The sequence below is a fragment of the Hemicordylus capensis genome, chromosome 3, assembly GCF_027244095.1.
Source record: "Hemicordylus capensis ecotype Gifberg chromosome 3, rHemCap1.1.pri, whole genome shotgun sequence".
Taxonomy (NCBI): Eukaryota; Metazoa; Chordata; class Lepidosauria; order Squamata; family Cordylidae; genus Hemicordylus; species Hemicordylus capensis.
In genome coordinates, this window is record NC_069659.1 from 321,892,824 (window position 1) to 321,915,287 (window position 22,464).

The 22,464-nt window shown below is 44.2% G+C and overlaps 1 long non-coding RNA gene across 1 annotated transcript; it reads right to left on the reverse strand.

Moving 5' to 3' along the window:
* Positions 1 to 245: 245 nt before the first annotated feature.
* LOC128348701 (uncharacterized) lies at positions 246 to 17,914 on the reverse strand. The gene is made up of 2 exons (XR_008318264.1): positions 17,824 to 17,914; positions 246 to 1,709 (listed from the first exon to the last, which is right to left on the reverse strand). It is a non-coding gene; the product is annotated as an uncharacterized LOC128348701 (long non-coding RNA).
* Positions 17,915 to 22,464: the final 4,550 nt, after the last annotated feature.

Sequence of the window (22,464 nt, forward strand, 5' to 3'; positions counted from 1 at the left end):
GAACATCAAAGGTCACCGAAGACATCTGGATGTTGCCTCGAGACATCCTGAAACTCCCTTTAGGACACTGTGGGCTTTTTAATGAAGCCTCCAAGGGGGTCCTCCCAGAACTTTGATGCTGCCATGTGCATGCAGCCCCTTGATGTGTCAGTGCTGACCCCTCCTCCAGAATGGACAGGAATCTCCTTGTCCTTGGTGTGCTGGGAACGGATGTGTGGGCATCGAGAAACAAGTGTGTGCAACTGTTTTCAAAGCAAAGAGCAACACTTTATTTCAAGGATGTGACCAACAAAATCCTCTTTGCAAACTTCAAAGAGGAAAACAACCAAAAGGGATGATTTGGAGCACGTGGGTGTGAACATAGGACTAGAAGCTGGGTGTGGGCTTGAGAGCTTGTGGTTTGGGGGTTTACCAGCACTTTGGGGGTCTAAAGCTACTATAAAGTGCCTTCTAAACAAAGCAAAGCAAGGGAGGTTGCAGCTATGCCTTCCAGGTGGCATTCACCTGTTCAGGAGCACGTAGACCATGGTGGAGTCGCGAGCCTATGTGGTGGAGGAGGATTAGGCGGCTGTTTCCTCAGGCTCCCCTCTGCTCTGCTCTTGGGGAGCAGTAGCTTGTTCATAGCCATCTCCTACTGTACCCCCCAGTTGTTTCTTTCACCTCAGAGAAGCCCACGCATGAATGTGGCTGCACAGCGCTTCTTTGCATGTTGGCCTTCTCTTCATGAGGGAAGGTGCAGGTGGGGGTGTCACATTTCTGGACAGAGCCCCCCCTCCCCACCGCCCTTTACAACCAGGCTTTTGGTCTGGGGTGGTGTATGGTATCTTGGTGGGGACCCTGCATAGTGGCAGCTGTGGGGGTGCAACTGAGGGCCCACTGGCGCTGAGGGGCTTGTGCATGGGCCATGGGTTACGTATGCACAGGGGTGCGGGATTGCTGCCCATATGCAACGACTGGGCTACCTCCTGAGGGCCCTGCATGTGGACCCACAGGAGGAGGTCTTAAGGGTGTCTCAGGCATGGAAGGCAAATGCCCACCTTGCAGAACCCTGAAGCTCCCTTGAGGTGGGGCAGGGGGCATATGGGCCTGTGGGTGCTTCTGGAGGGGAACAAAGAACTGCCCCTGCACTACTTGAGAGCCCGTAGTGGCCCATAAATGCAGGCAGGTAGGGTCCTGGCATCAGCAACTGAAGTTGGTAGAGCAGCTGTTGTTGAGGTGCAAAGGGTGGCAGCTGGTTGCAATTCTAAAAACAGAGTCAGCCATTCATTCAAGGTTGGCAGTGTACCTCTCAAGCCTCCTCTCAGCTGCTGCATCAGACTGCTCCATGGCAGCCACCACTTCCCTTGCAGTGTGATCCGAGATTTTTTTGTAGGCCTGCACTGTACGCTCAGACACCTGTTGGTAGGCCCACACCATCTGAGCTGTGACCTCTTGCAAGACCCGCCTGTCTTCCTTATGAATTCCTCCCTCTCTTTGGTCCATTTAGTGCAGCAGCTCACAGGTGGCCTGCGAGCTATCAGCATGCTGTGTGATAAGGTCCTTTGAGAGCTGGAGGTAGTCCACATCCCTCCTGTTGCATAGCTGGGCAATGCACAATGTTGGCCATCAGCTTGAGTGGGGCAGGATCTGGCTGGTCCATAGGCATGGCAGGCACGCAGGTCCTTCCTGGACAGGTTGTGGCTGGCCAGGATCCAATCTCACCAGCGATGCTGCAGGGAGGAGGCATGGAGAAGGAGAACAGTATTATGATTTAGCTTAAATAAATCCTTTGACATTACTGGTAGCACGCATTTGGATGTAATGTAGTTCCAACTTCTGCCCTGTTTACTTCTGTCTAATTTTGCGTTATGTCTGAATATGACCATCCTTGTGGAATATAACATCAAAAGTTATTAGGAATAGCTGCATTTTTAATATTCCTTGATATATAAGTCTGACTCCCATCAGCCATAGAATGTTTTAAACATTCAGCCATTAAGAATATTTTAAATGGATTGCTTACATGGTGGTCCACGAAAGCTTTTGATGACGATGTAGTGGTCTGAATAAAGGAAAAGGTTGGGAACTGCTGTACTACACAAAATGGAGGAGGGCATGTTTGAATCTATTCTGCAAAAGGAATGAGAACATGCAACTCACAACCAATATCTTCATCGACACACGTGTTGCTGCATGTCGCTATATCTGGATTGGGGTCAGCATGAGAATTAATGTGTGCCTAACTTATTTTATTGGTATAATAATCAAGCGACATCCGAAGAGAGATAAGATCAAGATAAAACTTCATATTGTAGCCAGTGGCGGCACCAGAAAAAAATGGGGGGGGGCACAGAAGGGGCAAAGTACATATCTGGGGGCCAAATTGTGTCCCACATGTTAGATTTCTGAAACAGAACTAGGGGGAAGGTGGGGGTAGCTACTTTTCTGAGAAGATGTTTGCCAGCCTTGCCTCCCTCTGGAGTACGACAGAGTAATCTCTCTCGTAATCTCTGACATTTTTGAAAATCTAAAGTATAAATACACAGCATAACCAACAACAAAGTCTGAGCATATATGGAAGCTAAAGCAAATCAAAGAAGAATCCCTGAGCACAACATAAAATATGAGGATCAGTCTTGATCTTTGCCAAGGACTCTATCCTTAATCCACATCAGTAAGATAATGCATATACTGTACCAATCATGTTCCTAGGGGAGTCTTCTACTTTCAAGACCAACATTCTATCCATTCTACCACACTGGCCTTCTAGGTAGAAGCAATAATATTTTGCTACTTAAGACTGCTGAATTTAGAGTGCAAACTCCCCAGAGACTTTTAACATTTTTTGCTTATGTTTATCTGTAAAACACTGTATGAATGGCAAATAAATAAATTGCTTTGCAAAACCTGAAGATGGAAGGTCAAGAGGAGACGGAACGTTTTGACTTGGACAACTGAATTTCTCCCTAAAATAGAATTGAAAATTAAGCAATTTGGCTACTTCTCCAACTCTCTGCAGTGTGGAAGCTCATCTCCAATTTTATATAAGTCATCCATGCTGGCTAAAGTTAATACTGCAAACATTAATTTACTTTATTTTCTGCTTCACCGGTTCACTTCCTAGAAGAAAACTTTCTCTCTCTCTTTTCCTGTTATAAAAGTAATTTCTTGGGTGTATTTAAATGCTCTTTCATAAACAGCAAGTCTCAAGTATGCTTTGCTGAAGTGTCTATTGAGATTCAGATAATGTAAACAAATATTTGATAGTGTTGAACCTAGGATCTTCTGCATGCAAAGCATGTGATCTACCCTGAGCTCTGGTCATTTCCCTAATTTCATACCCTGCTTGCTTGGTTCCTAATTTCACAATTTCATGCCCTGCTGCAACCTTGGTTCCTGGTTGGCCACTGTGAGGAGCTGAGCTAGATGAATGTGGACCTGTGGTTAATCTAGCAGGGATGTTCTTTTGTTCTTACTATATTCTGCCCAGCTGCCCTGGTGAGATGTCCAGGCCCCACTTCCAGAACAACAACAACAATATGGTTCTATCTGACCTTGATTGTTAGGTAGCACACTTCCAGTGTGGGGTTATTTCACCATAATAACATTCCCATATACCTCTCTTCTAGTTCATTCAGCTCCAAGTGTAGATCAGGCTTGTTGGGTTGTGGCCTAGAAAATAACTAGAATTCTGTTGGAAATTCTCCTGCATAGAATACTCTTATCCATGTATAAACATGAATAACATCATTACCATGACTATGACATTGTTGCTGAGTGGGCATTAAATGAAAACCTAGTCAAGGTTAGGCACATAGGAAGCTGCCTAACCTTGGCTACAGTGTCAAACCATTGGTCCATCTAGCTCAGTATTGTCTACAGAGATTGGCAGTGGCTTCTCCAAGGTTACAGGCAGAAGTCTCTCTCAGCCCTATCTTGAAGATGCTGGGGAGGGAACTTGCAACTTTTTGCATGCTTGACATACACAAAAGAACCTTGTTCTTAAATAGCTTGTCAGGATTTTGAAAGATGCTGAAATACAGAAAATTTTGCAGTTGGGCTATTTTCAAGTGTACAGAAAATGCAGATGTACTCTTTTGATAATGCTACTGTCACAATGGATGTAACAGATGGCGTCAAGGAACTTAAGGCTTTCTGAAGAACAGAGGGAGAGGAAGGAGGCCTGGAAGACAGAAACGTAACAGTTGAGCACATTGAAATCAAGCTAAGAACACATTATGTGCAAACATATTTCGGGAAGGGAGAATTCAGAGCAGAGAAGCAGGGTGTGCTCTTCCTGATGCACCCTTTATTTTCCAAATTGCCCCACAAGCTGCTTCTCCCCTCCAGTCCCTGCTAGAGATATGCCAAAATGTGTTTTGGAACATGAATTGCGGGGAACCTCACTTTAAAAACGAGGGCTTCACCAGCCCTTTAAAGTGGAGGAGCAGTTCATACCTGCTCCTCCTCTGACCACCACCATTGCCATACTTCTGGCGCTCCCCCAGGATTAACTATGTGCTGGCAGGGCATCTCCCAGCTGCTCCTGTGGCCAATGCTGGCACATACATGGTCTTTCGCATGCGTGCTGGAGGGAGCACTGCGATTTGTTTTGGGTCCGAATCTGACCCCCTGAATCACCCCAGATTCGATTTGTGCCCGAATTTTCTGAATTGATTTGGATTTTTAAAAAGAGGCCTGGGGCCAAACGAATGGGGGTGGTGATAGTGCCCAATGGGTGGAAGCTACCACTCAAATTTCAAAGAAATTGGGCAAAGGGCTGATTTTTAAAGAACTGTTGAAGTTTACGTGTCTTTAAGATTTTTCCCATAGGGAATAAGGGGGATTACAGCAGCCTTAGTTATAACTCCCCTGGGGGAGCACTGGGGTGGCCCAGGGAGAGTTGTGGTGGGTGGTAGTGCCCAATGGGTTCAAGGAAGCTACCACCCAGATTTCAAAGAAATTGGGCAAATTACAAATAATGAATCCACTCTCAGTTGCTACCAGAGGATCTACACACAGAAAAACTCAGAAACAACTAAACCCAGTACCCCATGGGCTTGTGAGTATGGGGGTGGTTAGCACCCTATGTGCACTACACCACCACTCGCTCTGGGCCACCTTGGTGGCCCCCAAGTGGAGTTATGAGGCTGCTGAAATCCCCATTATTCCCTATGGGGGGAAAGCTTAAAGACATGCAAACTTCACAAATTCTTTAAAAATCACCCCTTTGCCTCATTCCTTTGGAATCCAGGTGGTTGCAGGCACCCATTGGGCCACTACTACCCGACCCACTCTTCTGCCCCGAAGCCCCTTTTCTGCCCTGAATCTGCCCCAAAGATGCATAAAATTCACAAATTCTTTATAAATCACCCCTTTGCCCAATTCCTTTAGAATCTGGGTGGTAGCAGGCACCCATTGGGGCACTACCATCCAACCCACCATAGCACTCCTAAGAGGCACTCACAAGCAGAAATGGGCACTGTCTGTCCCCATTGTCCCATAGGCTGGATGCAGCACACATCAATAACAACAGCAGAGCTTTGCAAAGAACAAGGTTTCCAAAGGTGATGCACATCCACTGTGTCACTCATCACATCCACTGTGTCCCCCCAACAGATATGCAATTGATTTACACACAACAGTATGAAACAACAACAATGAAATGCACTGCCCCACGCGCCCTCTCCCAATACAGGGTAACAGCAGCAGCCAACAACAAGCAACAAGTAAATAAGTTGATATCACAGATGTAGCAGAGTAGCACTAACAGCAGCATCAAATGTGCCCTGCCCTCCCTCCCCCAAGCATTTCATCAACAAGCAACACACAACTACATCTGTGGCACCTGGCTATAAAAGCAGGTTAAGTAAGGATGCAAAACCACATTCTGCCAGCGGAACAGCAAGGTTTCTCCCCCTACACAAGTAAAAGAATGATGATGACAACAATGGCACACATTTTTTGGTGCATTTTTTGACATTTCTGCAATGGATTGCAGCCTGTGGCACCAGCTAAACCTATTGTAGATGCAAGCAATCTAGTTTGAATAAAAATGATGATGATGTTAGAAGTCACAATATGACCCAATCTTCATTGCAAAGAAGTACACACACACACACACACACACACACACACACACACACACACACACACACACACCCTGCCCTTTGTCCATCAATGAGGTCCCCTAAATACAGGCACAACAACAAACCATCCAAGGCATTTGAATTGCATAATACATATACTGCTAGACTTGACATTATATAGGGGGGCAGCATAGTACACCTGAGTGTATGTGCTCTGCAAAAGGGTTAGTGGTTAATTTTTCCCATGGCCTCCGAATGCTGCAGTTGGGGGTGGGGGTAAACAGGCGCAGGGAGGAGGCTAGAGTCTGTGCCCTCCTGCCCACTCAGAGCCTGTAGGATGTTGGGCAGAGAATATTAATACTGATATATTATGGGCACAGAGGGCTTCTGTTTTTTTTAAATGCAAAAAAATACATCATTGGAATGGGGGGAAAAGACAGAATTGTTTTTTAAAACCACAAGGCTATGATACCCTTCTAACCACCTACTAATACTAGCTAACAGGGATCCCTCCCTCCCACACAGAACCCCTGTTTAAACTTCTTCTAAACTAAACAACACACAACTTTTAAAATTCAATTGCAACCCAAAATCTCCGTCCAAACAGGAAAAACAACCCCAAGAATACACAATCCCAGAGACGTGTGTGTGTGTGTGTGTGTGTGTGTGTGTGTGTGTGTGTGTGTGTGTGAAAATGGGCACTCACTCAGTCTAGGGCTTCACCCACATTGTGTCCAGTTGTCCATTTCTGTGGTGTGGTCTCTGAGTCTACTCTTCTTCAATCTTCTTCTTCTTCTTCTTCTTCTTCAGTCTTCAGATTTGGGGGCTGGGGGCTGAGGCAAAAGCCTGGAAAATCTGGGGTGGGGAAGGGGGGCTGGTCAGGTGGCTAGTGGCCACGGGCTGCAGTTGGCAGCTGGCACAGAAGGCACAGGCAGGCAGTGATTGTCTTGGCAGCAGGAAGGGGGTGAAAAAAGAATTCCCTTCTTCTCAGGAACAAAAAATAAGCAGTGCTGCAGATATAATCCATTCCCAGGATGGCATGCAGCAGCAGGGGCAGGCAGGCTGGGCTTAGGCTGGCAAGGCAGAAGGCAATAGGCATGGCATGGCAAGGCAAAGCATAGCAAAGCTCTCTCTCTCTCTTCTCTCATGAGGCAGAAAGGCAGAATGGTGGCTGCTGCCTCTTTAAATCTAATTGAAAATCCCTCCTTGAACTCTGCCCCATCCTTGCCCTTCTTCAACCCTTCCCCCAGTCAGTGTGGGGTCAGTCAGGAGTGGCAAGAGCCAAAAGAGCCAATCTGGAACCAGGAGGGAATCATCAGCAGATCAGCCCATGCTTTCTTCACTAATCTGAAGCCTGGAAGGGCGGGAAATTCAAATAGATGTCAAACACAAAATGGAGACTCCACGGAGATCACCACAAAATGGAGGTCCGAAACAAAAAAACCTTCAGCTCTGAAATTTGGGTGATTTGTTTTGGAGCCGAATCTTTCAGGACTTGCAGATGGGTGATTTGTTTTGTGCACAAATCACCCTAAACAGGCAGATTCAGGTGCAGATCGTTCTGTACCCAAAATGTTTCGCACATCCCTAATATACACTACCTTGAGTTTTAGCATGGCCCATTATAAATATAATAAAGAAATGTCTGGATTCCTCTGAAGGAAAACACAGGTATGGGTGGGGATAATTTTGATTGGAAACATGGCTAGTAAGGGAGATCATTCACATGAATTGGCAGGCGAGGCAGCAGGTTGGTGTGTGTGTGGGGGGGGTGATGGTTGTAGTCACCTCCCCCAACCCCCCAGACAAGTGCTTGACCGTTTCACACTCCAAGAAGATTCGCACTGCAAACCGCAGTGTGGAGCTCCAGAGGCTGGGATGATGCATCCTGTGGGATGATATCCCACAGTGCACCACGTGACATGTGTGATGCATTGGGGGAGTCCCCCAGGAGATGGGTGTTCTAGGTGCCTGTGCCTGTGTCCACTGGGGCTAAACATAGCCCCAGAGAACACATGATCCTGTAGCCTGGGTTAAGGGCTCACTTGAGCCCTTAACCCTGGCTAACAGCTGTGCTTAAAAGTGGGGTTAGGCGGTACTGCCCTGCCAGGATTGGGCTCGATCCCGGTGCTTCGCTAGCCTGGATTGGGGTGTGCATTAGAATAGCCTCAGGGAAAGGGTGAAACATCACATTCCTCTGCTTTTTTGTTCCAGATGTCCCACTTTTCAAAATTACATTGCTAAAAGCAAAATTGGCATCAGGGTTTGGTTACATGCATTTTCATGTAATGTTTAGCTTCCATCTGTTTTAAATAAGAGATTCCAGAAAGAACAATTCACTTTCTCCGATCACTCAGCTGCCACATTTCTATTTTTTCAGCCCTCTTTCCTCCTCTCCTGTTCTGCAGAGAGCCTTACGTTTTTTAATGCCATCTGCTACACCCATTGTGACAGTGACTGATATAAGTAAAGGTCAACATTTCAGCAGAAATGAGAAAGTCATGCAACGGCTTGTGACAGAACCTTGTGAGTGACTCAGAGTGTGATTGGTGAATCCTATTTGCTAGACTGCTTGGTACAAACTGTGTGCAACATTTGTCATCTCCTGCCAAATTGTGCCCTTATAGTCAGCTGCCATATACCTAGTCAGACTACTGGTCCATCTAGCTCAGTATTGTCTACAGTGACTGGCAGTGGTTCTCCAGAGTTTCAGGCAGGAGTCTTTCCCAGCCATATTTGAAGATGCCAGGGACTGAACCTGAGACCTTCTGCATGCAAAAAGGGAACTCTGCCACTGAGTTATGGCCCCATCTCCATAAGCCACAGCCCCTCTTTGTGTTACATCCACAGCATGGAAGCTTCTGGAGCATGACTGCTTTCCAAACTGTGACATCAACATCAGACAGCCTTGGACTATCTAGAGGAGTCCATGAAGTAGCAGCATCCCACAGCGGCATCACCCATCTTGAGAAATGGAGCAACTCTGGATTGTGGGAAGAGTCACAGCATAGAATCCTCTTTCATCGGCCAAAACATCTGATATTAGCTGGCACTGCTATGAGCTGCATTATTGTGGTGTGGTGGTTCCCACCCAGCAACTGTGACATCAGAAAGAGCCCTTAAGGGCCATTCTGTATTTTGCACAGAATGATGTGGTAGACTAAGATGGCAGAATTCTTGTTTCTACCACTTCAGACTGAAGAAGAGATTTATCTTATTTTTTCCCCAGTGCGGCCTTTGTAAGAAGCTCCATCTATGTATTATTATTTTCTTGTTTACACAGTCAGACAGGTGTTATTGACTGGTTTGTTTTATCCAGACATCGAGTCCTTCCCAAGGACCTGGGATGGCTGAATTTTATCATCAATACTGTTGGTTATTATAGATATCGTCGCAAAAGATAGGCTGTTCCCAGTAAAGCTGCTTTTTGTAATTGGCTGATAGTGATTTCTGTGGCCCCTATGGTGTTCAGGTGCTCTTCAAGGTCTTTTGGAACTGCACCCAGGGCGCCAATTACCACTGGGATTATTTTGGTCTTTTTCTGCCACAGCCTTTCAATTTCAATTTCAATTTGTAGATCTTTGTATTTGGTGGTTTTTTTCTATTTCTTTTTCTTCTATTCTGCTATCCCCTGGTATTGCTATGTCGATTATTTTGACTTATTTTTCTTTCTTCTCGACTACAGTTATATCTGGTGTATTGTGTGGCAGATGTTTGTCTGTTTGTAGTCAGAAGTCCCATAATATTTTTACATCTTCATTTTCTTCAACTTTTTCAATGTTATGGTCCCACCAATTTTTGGTTACAGGTAGCTTGTGTTTTTTGCAGATATTCCAGTGTATCATCCCTGCTCCCTTGTCATGCCCTTCTTTGTAGTCAGTCTGTGCAATCTTTTTACAACAGCTGATTAGGTGGTCCACTGTTTCATCTGCTTCTTTACAAAGGCAGCACTTGCTGTTTGTTGTGGATTTTTTGGCTTTTGCTCTTATTGCATTTGTTCTTAGTGCCTGTTCTTGCGCAGCCAGTATTAAACCCTCAGTTTCTTTCTTCAAGTTGCCATTCTTAAGCCATTGCCAGGTCTTGGTGATGTCTGATTTTCCACATATATTGTGCAAATATTGACCATGCAGTGGCTTATTTCTCCATTTTTCTGCTCGGTTCTTGACTTGTTCTTTCTTATAGGCCTGCTTTGTTTCATTGGTGTTGAATAGTTTCTCGTTATTGACCATCTGAAGTGCATCTTCTTCACTGTCCTTGATATATTCTTCAAGGCCTCTTTTCTCCTCCTCTACTCTTTGATGGACTTGCAGCATTCCTCTTCAACCTGAGCTGCGAGGGAGGTATAGCTTATCTACATCACTACGGGGGTGCAGAGCATGATTGATGGTCATGATTTTCCTGGTCTTACGATCTAGCGTCTCTAGCTCTGCCTGGGTCCAGTCTATTATTCCTGCAGTGTATCTGATAACAGGTATAGCCCAGGTGTTTATGGCTTGTATGGTGTTCCCACCATTGAGTTTGGACTTGAGGATTTTTCTAACTCTCCTGATATATTTACTTCCAGTTTTTCTTTTAACTTCAGTGTGTGCAGTCTTATCAGCCTGGAGAATGCCCAAGTATTTGTAATGTTCTTTCTCTTCCAGGTTCTTGATCTTGCTTCCATTGGGTAGTTCTATTCCTTCTGTTTTTGTTATTTTTCCTCTTTTCGTTATGAATGCAGCACACTTGTCTAGTCCAAACTCCATTGCTATATCGCTACTGAATATATGGACAGTGTTTAGCAGTGATTCGATTTCTGACTGGGACTTTCCATACAACTTCTGATCGTCCATGTACAGCAGATGGTTGATTTGACTTGATGTTTTAGATGTTTGGTATCTGAGGCCTGTTTTGTTTAGTATTTGTGAAAGTGGGGTCATGGCGATTACAAACAACAGAGGGGATAGTGAGTTGGAAAATGCCTCTTCTAATGCTAACCTGTCCAAGTGTCTCGCCATTGATTGTTAACTGTGTACTCCACATGCTCATTGCTTTTTAAAATATAAATATCTGAATGTTTTTGCTGACACCAGTTGTTTCTAAACATCTTAGTATCCATGTGTGAGGCAATGAATCAAAGGCTTTCTTGTAGTCAATCCATGCAACACTTAGACTGGTTTTTCTTCTCTTGCAATTTTCTAAAATCATTTTGTCAATCAGCAGCTGGTCTTTTGTGCCTCTGGTGTTCGGGCAATTTCCTTTCTGTTCAGCTGGAAGCTGTTTGTTAGTTAATAAGTGTTGCATCACTTCATCTGCTATTATTCCAGTTAATAATTTGAACATGTTTGGCAGACAGGTTATCGGTCTATAATTTCTTGGAACTGCACCTTTTGCTGGGTCTTTCATGATGAGATGAGTTTCCCCAGTTGTTAGCCATTGTTCAATATCACCTCCTTGCAAAATGTGATTGAACTGTTTTGATAGTTGTTTATGAAGGTTTCTTAGGTGCCAAGAGCCAAAAGCCATGCAGTTCATCGTTGCCTGCTGCAGTCCAATTTTTAATTTTCTTTGCTCTTTCACTTATTAATTCTGGTGTTATTATTAGATCTTGCATTTGTTGGTTACATTTTTCGACCTCTTTCATCCAGCCTGCTTTTTTATTATAATCTATTGGATTGTCCCATATTTTCCCCCAGAATCACACTGTTTCTTCTTTATTTGGTGTTTCTACGTTTCTGTAGAAACGTCTCTGATTCGACTGGAATTGGAGATTCTGCCTGTGTTGTGTGATTCTGGCTACGTATCTGCTAATCTTCTTTGACACTGCTGTTATTTGTTGCTTTATTATTTTCAGGACTTCTCTACATTTCCTTGAATCTAGGTGGTATTTTTGGATCAGATACTGTTTGGTGTTTTCATTCTTCAGCTTCTTGTCTTTCATGTCTTCCAATTTACTAGCATCTGATCTGAGCCTGCAGATTTTATTTTCTAATCTAATCTTCCATTTAGGTGATGTACTACTTTCTTTTTTTACAGGTCCACTGATCTTATATCCGAGCTCTTGTGTTGTTATTGTTGCTGCACTGTTCATTAGTTGGTTTGTTTCTTGCAAATTCTTGGTTATTTCCGCATGTGCAGCATTTATATCTTTTAATGCCTGAGCAAGTTGTTTTTTGGCAACTGTTTTTAGAGCTGGAAATCGAACCCTGGTGGTTGTTTGGTTCATGTGCTCAGTTATTTTTTGCTTTAGTTCCCTGTTGCTTTTCTGTTAAACGGCATTTGGGTTTTTGAGGTGAAGGCAAAGGGGAGGTTGCCTGGTTTTGATTTTGAAACAGTTCAGCAACAGTGGCATCCTCAATTTCCAACACCTCCTCCACCTGCACCTGAGCAACTTCTTCAATTGGTGGTAATTCTTCTTCCATATCTTGAGCCTGTGTTGCTCTTTACAGTTCTTCCAGCTCTACTCCTGTGAATACTTTATTTCTTATTATGAATCTTCTCTGGTCTGCTAGACTTTGTTCTGTTATTTCTGTATCTGGATGCTTCTCTTTCCAAATTTGGTACATTCTTTTTAAATAACCTCTTCTAGTTGGACTAGACTTGTAATAGCAGATCATTATTTCCTTGTTGGCATTTTTCTTATATTTTTTCCGGTTAAGCGACGTTTCTTCCAGTAACCTTGCAGTCTCCAGCCCTGGTTGCTCAACTGAAGATCCTGAGTCCTGTTGCCCACTTGCCACCAGATGTCCAGGGACTCCAGCACCTGGCACGGTCCTTGTTGACCCAGGCGATGACCGATCCGGTATAGATTTATTAAAGTTACGTCTCACCATATTGTTGATGGGAGAGGCACTCTTTGTCTGGCTCCTCTGGTGAGACCTGTCCAGTATGGTTGGACCTCTGGCATAGCTCTCACCTTCCTCAGAGCACGCAAGCCCCCACAACCACGCCAAGGTAGTGCCTTACTGGGGGTATTATATTATTATTATTATTACATTTATATCCCGCTCTTCCTCCAAGGAGCCCAGAGCGATGTACTACATACTTTCACAACAACCCTGTGAAGTAGGCTAGGCTGAGAGAGAAGTGACTGGCCCAGAGTCACCCATCTAGTATTATGGCTGAATGGGGATTTGAACTCGGTTCTCCCCGGTCCTAGTCCAGCACTCTGATTTCTACCATTGGGACAGACCATAGCTCACTTGAAGAGCATCTGCTCTGCATGCAGAAGGTCCCAGTTTCAGTCCCTGGCATTTCCTGGCAGCTATGGTAAAGACCTTTGCCTGAAATCCTGGAAAGCCTCTACCAGTCATGTAGACCAGGGATTCTCAATGTTGGGTCCCCCGATGTTATTGGACTTCAACTCCCATGATTCCCAACCAAAGGCCACTGGGGCTGGGGATTAGGGGAGTTGAAGTCCAATAACATCTGGGGTCCCAACACTGAGAATCCCTGATGTAGACAACATTGAGCTAGATGGACCAATGGTCTGACTTGGTATAAGGCAACTTCCTATGTAACCTATGGAACTATGCAAGCCTTTTCTTCAGATATGCTGGTTTTCTACATGCACAGAGCACACATGAGCTTGGAACACTTGTGGGGTAAAGATGGAGAAAAAGTGGCTGAACAGGGAGGGGGGGAAGCATTTCTCTTCTTTTGCTACACAGCACTACCTCCAGAGATCAAGGGTCTGTTGGGTTATTATTACATAAGGCTTCAGTCTACATTAATGTGCATTTTGGACCGTGGTAGTCAATATATTGGACCTCTGTTGGAAAGATATAGGCACAAAGCCCTGTCCAGCCATGAAGCTTACTGTGTGACCTTAGGCCATGTACTACCTCTAAGTCTCACCTATAATCGCAAAGCTGTTGTGAGGAATGTTGAGGATGGGGCTGCAGCTCAGTGGTAGAGCATCTGCTTTACATGCAGAAGGTCTCCAGGTACCTCCAGGTAGGGCTGGGAAAGACCCCTTCTGGAACTCTGGAGAGCTGCTACAAGTCGCAGGCTGATATCCTGGCCAACAAAGCCCTAGTGCAATGGGAGAAGCACCCATGTAGCACTAGTACTTCTGAAGAGTTTCAGACTAATGCTGCACAGGTGCTAGTGTGTGTGGGGGGGGGGAGAGGAATTTCAATGACTGCCCCTTCCCCTGAAGCCCTGAAAATATGTCCCTGAGGGCTGTGCAAGTCACTGCCAGACCAGATAGAGAATACTGAGCTAGATAGATCCAGGACTTCGTCAGTATAAGGCAGCTTCCCATGTTCCTAGGAAAAAAAGTTGAATAACGATGAGTTGTTTGACCTCTCCATGGTAGAGGAGTTAGGAACATAGGGAGCTGCCATATACCAAGTGAGACCATTAGTCCATCTAGCTCAATATTGTCTACCCAGACTGGCAGCAGCTTCTCCAAGGATGCAGGCAGGAGTCTCTCTCAGCCCTATCTTGGAGATGCCAAGGAGGGAATTTGGGACATGCTCTTCCCAGAGCAGCCCCATCCCCTAAGGGGAATTTCTGATAGTGCTCACATGTAGTATCCCATTCAAATGCAACCAGGGCGGGTACCACCGGAAAGACTAATTTTATAACAGTTGGGGGGGGGATATAAGAGGATAGTCAGTATAAGGATATCAAATATGTAGGTATGCATGTTTTTCTGAAGTGGGAAAACTAATATTATAATAATATTTACTTTGTTATTGAATCCGGATATCTGTGGTTTATTAACATATTTATATGCTGCACTTCCTGTTTTGTTGACAGAACCACCTATTTCATTTAGAATGATCAGTTCCAATAAAGATTTTTTTTAAACAACAACAACAACAACATACAATTCAGCAAAATCATATAAGATCATAACATAAATGTCATGGAGATGAAGCGAAAAGCAAAGCCATTCAGTCATCCAAGCCACAGGCATAATAAAATTGGGTTGTCTTTCTTGGGTGTCAGAACATCATAAAAGAAGGGTCCCTCCAGGCCTCTCAAAGCAAATAATCCCTCTAGTGGGATAGTATGGGGTAGGTGCAAGTAATTCAAGTTGGGTGTACCCATTACCTTTTGGCAACATTTCCGTCATCTAAATCCATTCCTCTTTCAGTGTTTCTGCAGCCCAAAATAAGTCACTCTTTCTCTAGTGACTAGGGCTATGACAAATGGGACATGACAAATGCACACGGCATTCCAGTTGCAGGGAAAAAGCCATTGTCAGGGAGAGTCAAACTAGGTTATGAAGTCACAGGGGTAAATGGAGCCCAAGGAGTCATTCTGTCCCTTTTCTGAAAAATAGTTACAGCACAGCAGCTCGCAGCAGACATTCTCCCATCTCTGTAAACATTCATAAGCCTGTATTCTCTGTGCATCTGTGATGACAAAATGAGGAGGGTTTGCCCATAGAGCACATGGCCACAAGGTAGCCTACTAAACCTTACGTTTGGCCAACAGTCACCCTCAAAGGTGTGGTTGTGCATCAATACAAATGAATTACAGAAATCTCATGTGACTAGTTCTGACCCTCTGATGTCAGGTTCTCTTCTCAGTCAGTTTAAACATCTAATAGGATAACCGAGAACTCTTCTGAAACAGAATTAGCAACTTCTTTGTCCCTCAGGAAACAGTGTACAGAATTGTTCTTCTCCCTTCTTGATGAAGGGCATGTCCATCCTTCAGAGAGGATGCTGATTTTGGATCTGTTAGAATCTTGATTGCCTTGTGGGACTGAAATCAGGCACACTATGGAAACATTGTGCAAAGTATAAAGTAGAGAGTGACTGTAGAAATTCGGACCTGAACCTTGCTTCTGGACCTCACGATGTGTAGAATTAGAAGCCAGAGCTAAGTTCAACACCTAGTTAACCCCTGGTAATTCCCAATGAGGCACCTTTTAAACTGGTGGCTCCCTTATATTTTTAACATGGAAAAGAAATGATCCCTATTTAACCAGCATAGTCCCCTTCAGCGGCTATCACTGGTGTCTCCTTCTTGTGTGTGGGTTTATTTGAGATTGTGAGCCCTTTGGGGACAAGGGATCATTTTTTTATACTTTTTTGTTATGTAAAACATTTTTTTGTTATGCTACAACATTTTCACAGGGTGAATGAAAACCCACAACTCGTAGTTTGCATCCACAGCGGTTGGTGTGGGTGACGTGACAGGGAGGCTGGATAATTGGTCTGCATTTCTTTGTCAGCAATGTGACAGGTAAAACATTGCTGCTTGTGTTGGATGTCTGCCTAATGCATTTTATTTGATGCAATGGACCAGCCTGTCACTCCAACTGGAGAAAACAGAATTTGAGAGTGCCAAAAGGAGCATTCCACATAATAAGAAAGATATACACTGCAAATCAAGAAGTGTTTCTGCCTTTACAGTCAACAGATGATACCGCCCGCCCCCCTGAAAGTTACCCACCAGCATACAACTTTTGGGCCACATTTATGTTTTGTGCATATGAAAATGAACTACTTAGCCCATGAGCCAGGTCCACAAATTTTGGGCATCAGTACCATCTTAGGGGATGTATGATCAGAGTGATTTGGGCACACTGAAAGCTGAAAGTATTGCAATGCTATCACCTATTTTCCATCTCTAGGGGTGTAGACCTTATAAAAAATCACAATGAGCATTCATCCCCACAAATGATATCAACTACTCCAGCTGGTTCATGTACCAGCTTCTTATAATGTATATTAAATTAAATCTGTGTATTAATTAATTAATTAATCATGTGCATTATCCTCATAGGCATCTACCATGAAGAAGTCAAAGAAAGGAAGAAGTATTTTTAGTTGGTGGAATAAACAGACTGCAGTTTACTCTTATATCAAAGCTCACTAGCACATTGAAGAATTAGCACAGTGAACTGCAGAAATACATTTCTCCTTAAAGTCCCTGGCTATGTGTACACATCTACTTTTTGACAAGCATGTGGATTTGTGCTTTATTTCTAGATAGGAGCCTATGCAAGTGCACTAAAAGTCTCTTCTGTTACTTTCAACCTTCATTCCAATACGGAGGACTCTTTTTAACTTAAAGAATAGCCAGTTTGCATCTGCTGCAAATTACATGCTAATGGGTTGCCTTTCCTGCTAATGAGGCTCAATATTATGCAGCAAGCAAATTATTTCAATAGTTTATCCTTCATTTTGTTGTTTATCTTTTTCATTTGATTATCCTTCATTTTGTTTAAAGTAGAGTTGTGAGGTAAATATTATTAATTATAAATCATGTTTCTTTAGGAAAACTGGCCAACATACAAACTAATGTCACATACGCCAAATAATGTTTCATGTATGTGATCAGAAAGGGTGATTTTTGCCACTGCCCCCTGTCCCTATGTGCCTTCTGAAAATATGTTCCTGAGGGTTGCAGGAGGGAATCAGCAAAAATAACTCCTTCCCCATTGGGCATGTGAAACATTATTTGCTGCGCACAATGTTAGGCTGAATGTTGACCATTGTTTCCTTCTAACAAAACCATATTGTTACCAGAAACTGAATATCAAGTTTTTCCATTTCTGTCATGAACCCAAGCCACCTGGACAACCCACCAGGTCTGGGTGACGAGAGCTCAGGGGATGAGGAGTCTGAATGGCAACCAGACTCCCTTGCTATACCCTTACACCACAATCCCAAGGACCCACCCAGTGAGTCAGAGCTATCAGCCTCAGAAGATGAGGAAGGGAATGCAGGAGAGCTGGCACCACCAGAGACCATCGATCTAGAAGACCCACCACCAAAGGTCCTTGATCCAGAAGAAACACTGCCTCTACCTTGCCCAGAAGATACTCTCTTGTCTCTGTCTTCTGACTCTGAGGACTCCCTGGAACCAAAACAAACAGAGGAGGAATCATCACCCCACCCCAGAGAAACCTGCATGTAAGGAAAAAGGCATGGCTCCTTTAAATGACTGCAGCCCACAGAAGAGGTTGGAGGAGCCTGAAATGGGGATCCTGGAGCAGTCCTATTAGTCTTGAAGGAGCAGTTGCTGAAGCAACTTTGATGTAAAGCTTTCCCACCTGCTGCTGAGCTCTTGCCTTGACTCCCTGGTTCCTGACTGCTTACCTGACTTGCCTTTGTCTCCTCCTGTATCCTGTCTCTGGCTACTGACCCATTGCTTGTCTGACCATGCTTCTTGCCTGCTCCTATTGGACTGCCTACCCGTACTGATCTTTGCACATGTGACCTTGACCTTGTTGTAATTTATGGACTGCTTTCTGGCTTCGACCCTTGGCCTGACAACGATGATCTCACAGGCCCACTCTACGCTGATCGGCTCACCAGTATGTACCAAACATGACAATTTCCTTGGAAGCAAATTGTATGGGTTACAGCGCAGTTTGATTTATATTTATTTATCAATCAAAATACTTCTGTACTACCTTTCTAGCACTTCAAATGTAGTTTACACCAAATACAATACAATCACAATGATATCAACATAGAACACCATCGATTTAAAACAGCCACAGAAAATCAATTTCTCAATCAAATGCCACATGGAAAAGATAGGTCTTACAACCAAACATGTGGGTTTTCCAGAATTTTTTAATTGGAAAAATTTCCCATGCAAATTTCCCCTCATTTGCATAAAAATTGCATTAGGTTTTTCCTCAAAAAACAAACACATTACTGTACAAATTTTCCTGATGCCCTAAATAGATTATGTTCTGATTTGGTATGCTATTTGACCTATTTATACAGATGAAAATGGGGGAAAATGAACCACCACCACATTAATTTCCTCTCTTTGCATCTCAAAAGTGTTTTCAATTAGCCGAGTACATTTTAGAAACAGAAAATTTTTCATGGAAAAATAAAGTATGGAATTTTTTTTTTGGCAGTAAACATCCCACCCCACATTTCTGCTTATACCCCCTTTGAAAAAACAACAAAGCGGTAGCTCTCTAGCCAAATCTTGGAGGAAGTTTCACCATTTGGGGCTGATGCTGAGAAAGCCCTATTCCTGGCCATTACCTAGGGCTACCAACCATCCAGGACTGGCCTAGAGTCTCCAGAAATCAACATCTGTGTTCAGGTGACTACTGAAAGCAGAAACCTTAAGATGTTAGTGGCTTGATATTTTTTAAAAAATATTGGGGGTGGGAGGAATTTCCAGGGATAGTTTTTTTCTTCTTTCAGAAATAGCTTCCCCTGGTTTCCTCCAGGAAAACAATCTCCAGGAATAGACTAGCATTTGTAACCATCCCACCTGTCACAAGGATGGAACAGCAGAATCTGCTGCCCACCTCAGTTGATGAACTGGGTTATATTTTTAGGCCTTAATCCAAGGAATTGCATATGCATTCTGATGAGAAGTATGCATACAACTGGAACTTTCTTTGAAGTTCCACCTGAGCAGCTCCCAATACTAAAGAGGCAAGTTTCTGATCAGTTTAACAAGGGGCTTAGCTTTTTGGTAGTGAAAGCTTGTGATGTAGAGGGGGAAATGCAACATTGCTCCATCTGTGAGTACAAGCTCTCTCCCCAATATCCTTTCGATCAAGGCCTTGGGTACGGGGGACATTCCTTTTTCAAATAATTACACAGTTGAAAACATGCTATAAAAGGAGGATTTGATTAAGTTTATTCAGAAACCAAAGAAAACTAGGAAACTAGGTGGTATAGAAAACCCATGAAAAAGGAGATTTTGTTAATTCAGCACATCCCAGAATTGTAAAGGAGCAGATAGTTAAGAATGTAATACAGAAGGCTATAGGCATGTCATCTAATGAACACATTGAGACCTTTCTCACCATCTGTGAGAGGGGAGGCTTACATCCCCCGCAGACAATGTCCCTCACTTTACTGGGTGGGAGGATTTGCCCGCCCAGGTGATTGCACCTGGGAGATTGCTGCTGCTGGCAGCAGGGAGGTTTGGGAGCTGGGAGGCCCCTGGAACTCCCAAAATGCACTGTGTGAGTGTGTGCGTGCATTATGGAGATATGCCCGATGCTGACGGCTCGCAGAGGATTTAAAAAAAATGGGGCTAAGGCAGAGCTTGCTCCCTTAACCTCATTTTAAAGGCAGGCTCTGGAGATGGGTTTTCCACTGGGAGCTGTGTGGCTCCCAGAGGTTCTGAAGATCAGCTGAGACCGGGCATGGCTTTCTTAGTCCTGTTTTGGCTGATGGTCAGAACAGCCTCACAGTGAGCCGGGTCTCATGATCCGTGAGACCCGGTTTCTTCGGGTGAGCGGGGAGAGCTCACAAGTGGAGAGGGAGCCCTGGGTGGCCGAATCGGCCGCCCATACAATTGCCGGCTCCAAGATGGAGCCGGCGGGGGCTGGGGAGCTCGGGGGCCGCACGGCCCCCGCAAGCCCCAGTATGCCCTGCACAAGCGCGCAGGGCATACTGGGGAGACCCCCAAGCCGGGAGGCAGCTTTTCGCCTCCTGGCCGGGGGTCTACTTGTGAGTAGGTATGGCGCAAAGTCGCGCCGTGGGTACTCACGATTGTAAAAAGCAGGTTTGTGGAGTGCTCACTCCGCAAACCTGCTTTTTACCAGGGGTTCCAGAGCGGGTTAGCCGCTCTAGAACCACCGGGCTCGGATGTGAGCCTGGTGGTTCTGATGATCAGCAAAAATCGGGCTAGCGGAGGCTAGCCTGATTTTTTGCTGATCATCAGAATAGCTCCAGTGACATCTACGGGGAAGGCTGAAGAGTTGATTCAAGTTAATGTACACAGACTACAAAACAGACTACAACTAATTCTTTTTATGTAATTTGGTGGGAAAATTATGTGATCCACTTGTGGAACTCTCTGCCACAGGATGTGGTGACACCTGACAACCTGGATGGCTTTAAGAGGGGTTTGTATGACTTCATGGAGGAGAGGTCTATCAATGGCTACTAGTCAGAGGGCTGTGGGCCACCTCCAGCCTTGGGGGCGGGGTGCCTCTGAGTACCAGTTGCAGGGGAGTAATGGCAGGAGAGAGGGCACGCCCTCAACTCCTGTCTGAGGCTTCCAGCGGCATCTGGTGGGCCACTGTGCGAAACAGGATGCTGGACTAGATGGGCCTTGGGCCTGATCCAGCAGGGCTGTTCTTATGTTCTTATGGTTGTTTTCCTTCTCCAGACAATGAGGTCATTCACACAATCAAAAACTGTGTTCTACCTGGGTTTGGGAACTGTGTGTACTCCCAATTTCTGATTGTGTGGAAGCAAGGTAAGAGGATAACCTTGGTAGAAGTGATTGTGTGGAAGGAAGGTAGGAGGAAAATCTGGGCAGCTTTTCCTCTGACCATGCTTCCCCACAATCACTTCTAACCAGGTTTTCCTCTTACCTTGCTTCCACACAATCAAAAATTGGGATCACACATATCTCCAAAACCTGGGTAGCATAAGATTTGTGATTGTGTGAATGACCTCACTGAGTTAAGGCTAATGTTGTGTGTATAGCACCCAAAACTTTAAAACAGCATTTAGTTAAATCTCAGTTGTATGATAATTGATGTGAAGGGAGGGATTGTTCTATCTGTGAGGAGGATGAGGTTTGATGTATAGTGAAGGGCATAGTGTATGTAATTGAATTGTGGAATGTGCAGCATTCTATATTGGAGAGACAGGGAGGCTATTTATGAAACTATATAAAGAAAGTCTGGCTGATATGCAGCATAATAAAAGTTGAACGAAACCGTGGGCGATACATATGAAAGAAGAATACAATGGAAAAGTGACCAAAACAGAAGTATCAATTTTGGCTGTTGGAGGGAATTTAATAAGATGTAAGATCAAGGAATCTGTGTGTTCATAGAACAATTGAAACCTAATCAAAATGTTAAGGATGAGATGAAAGAAACCATGAGATACATTGGCCATTGAAAGAGTTAAAAATCTTCATGGCAAAAGGTCTGCTCCCTCCTTCCTCACTTGTTATATGTTATCTATCTATGAGCCCCTGGTGGCACAGTGGTAAAAACTGCCGCCCTGTAACCAGAAGGTTACAAGTTCGATCCTGACCAGGGGCTCAAGGTTGACTCAGCCTTCCATCCTTCCGAGGTTGGTAAAATGAGTACCCAGAATGTTGGGGGCAATATGCTAAATCATTGTAAACCGCTTAGAGAGCTCCGGCTATAGAGTGGTATATAAATGTAAGTGCTATTGCTATCTATTTGCTACTTTCGGTTCTCAGCTTCTGTATTTAAGTGACTTCAGTTGGCAAGCTAAATGGAGCACTGGGGATGGTGTTTCACACCAAAACGTCTGCTCGGTTTTTGTTTTAGCTTACATGTTTTGTGTAAAAATCTGTAAGTTGTTTTAACATCTTTTATGCATTAAAGAGGTCATTTTGAAGTTTGTCTTTGGAGCAGTGTGCAATGCCTATTTCAATGCTGGTATATTGTTTTCTGCAAAGAAAAAATTTACATAATTATGCTATGTCTTGACGAATCTAATTTGAAATTTGCCATTATGGCAAA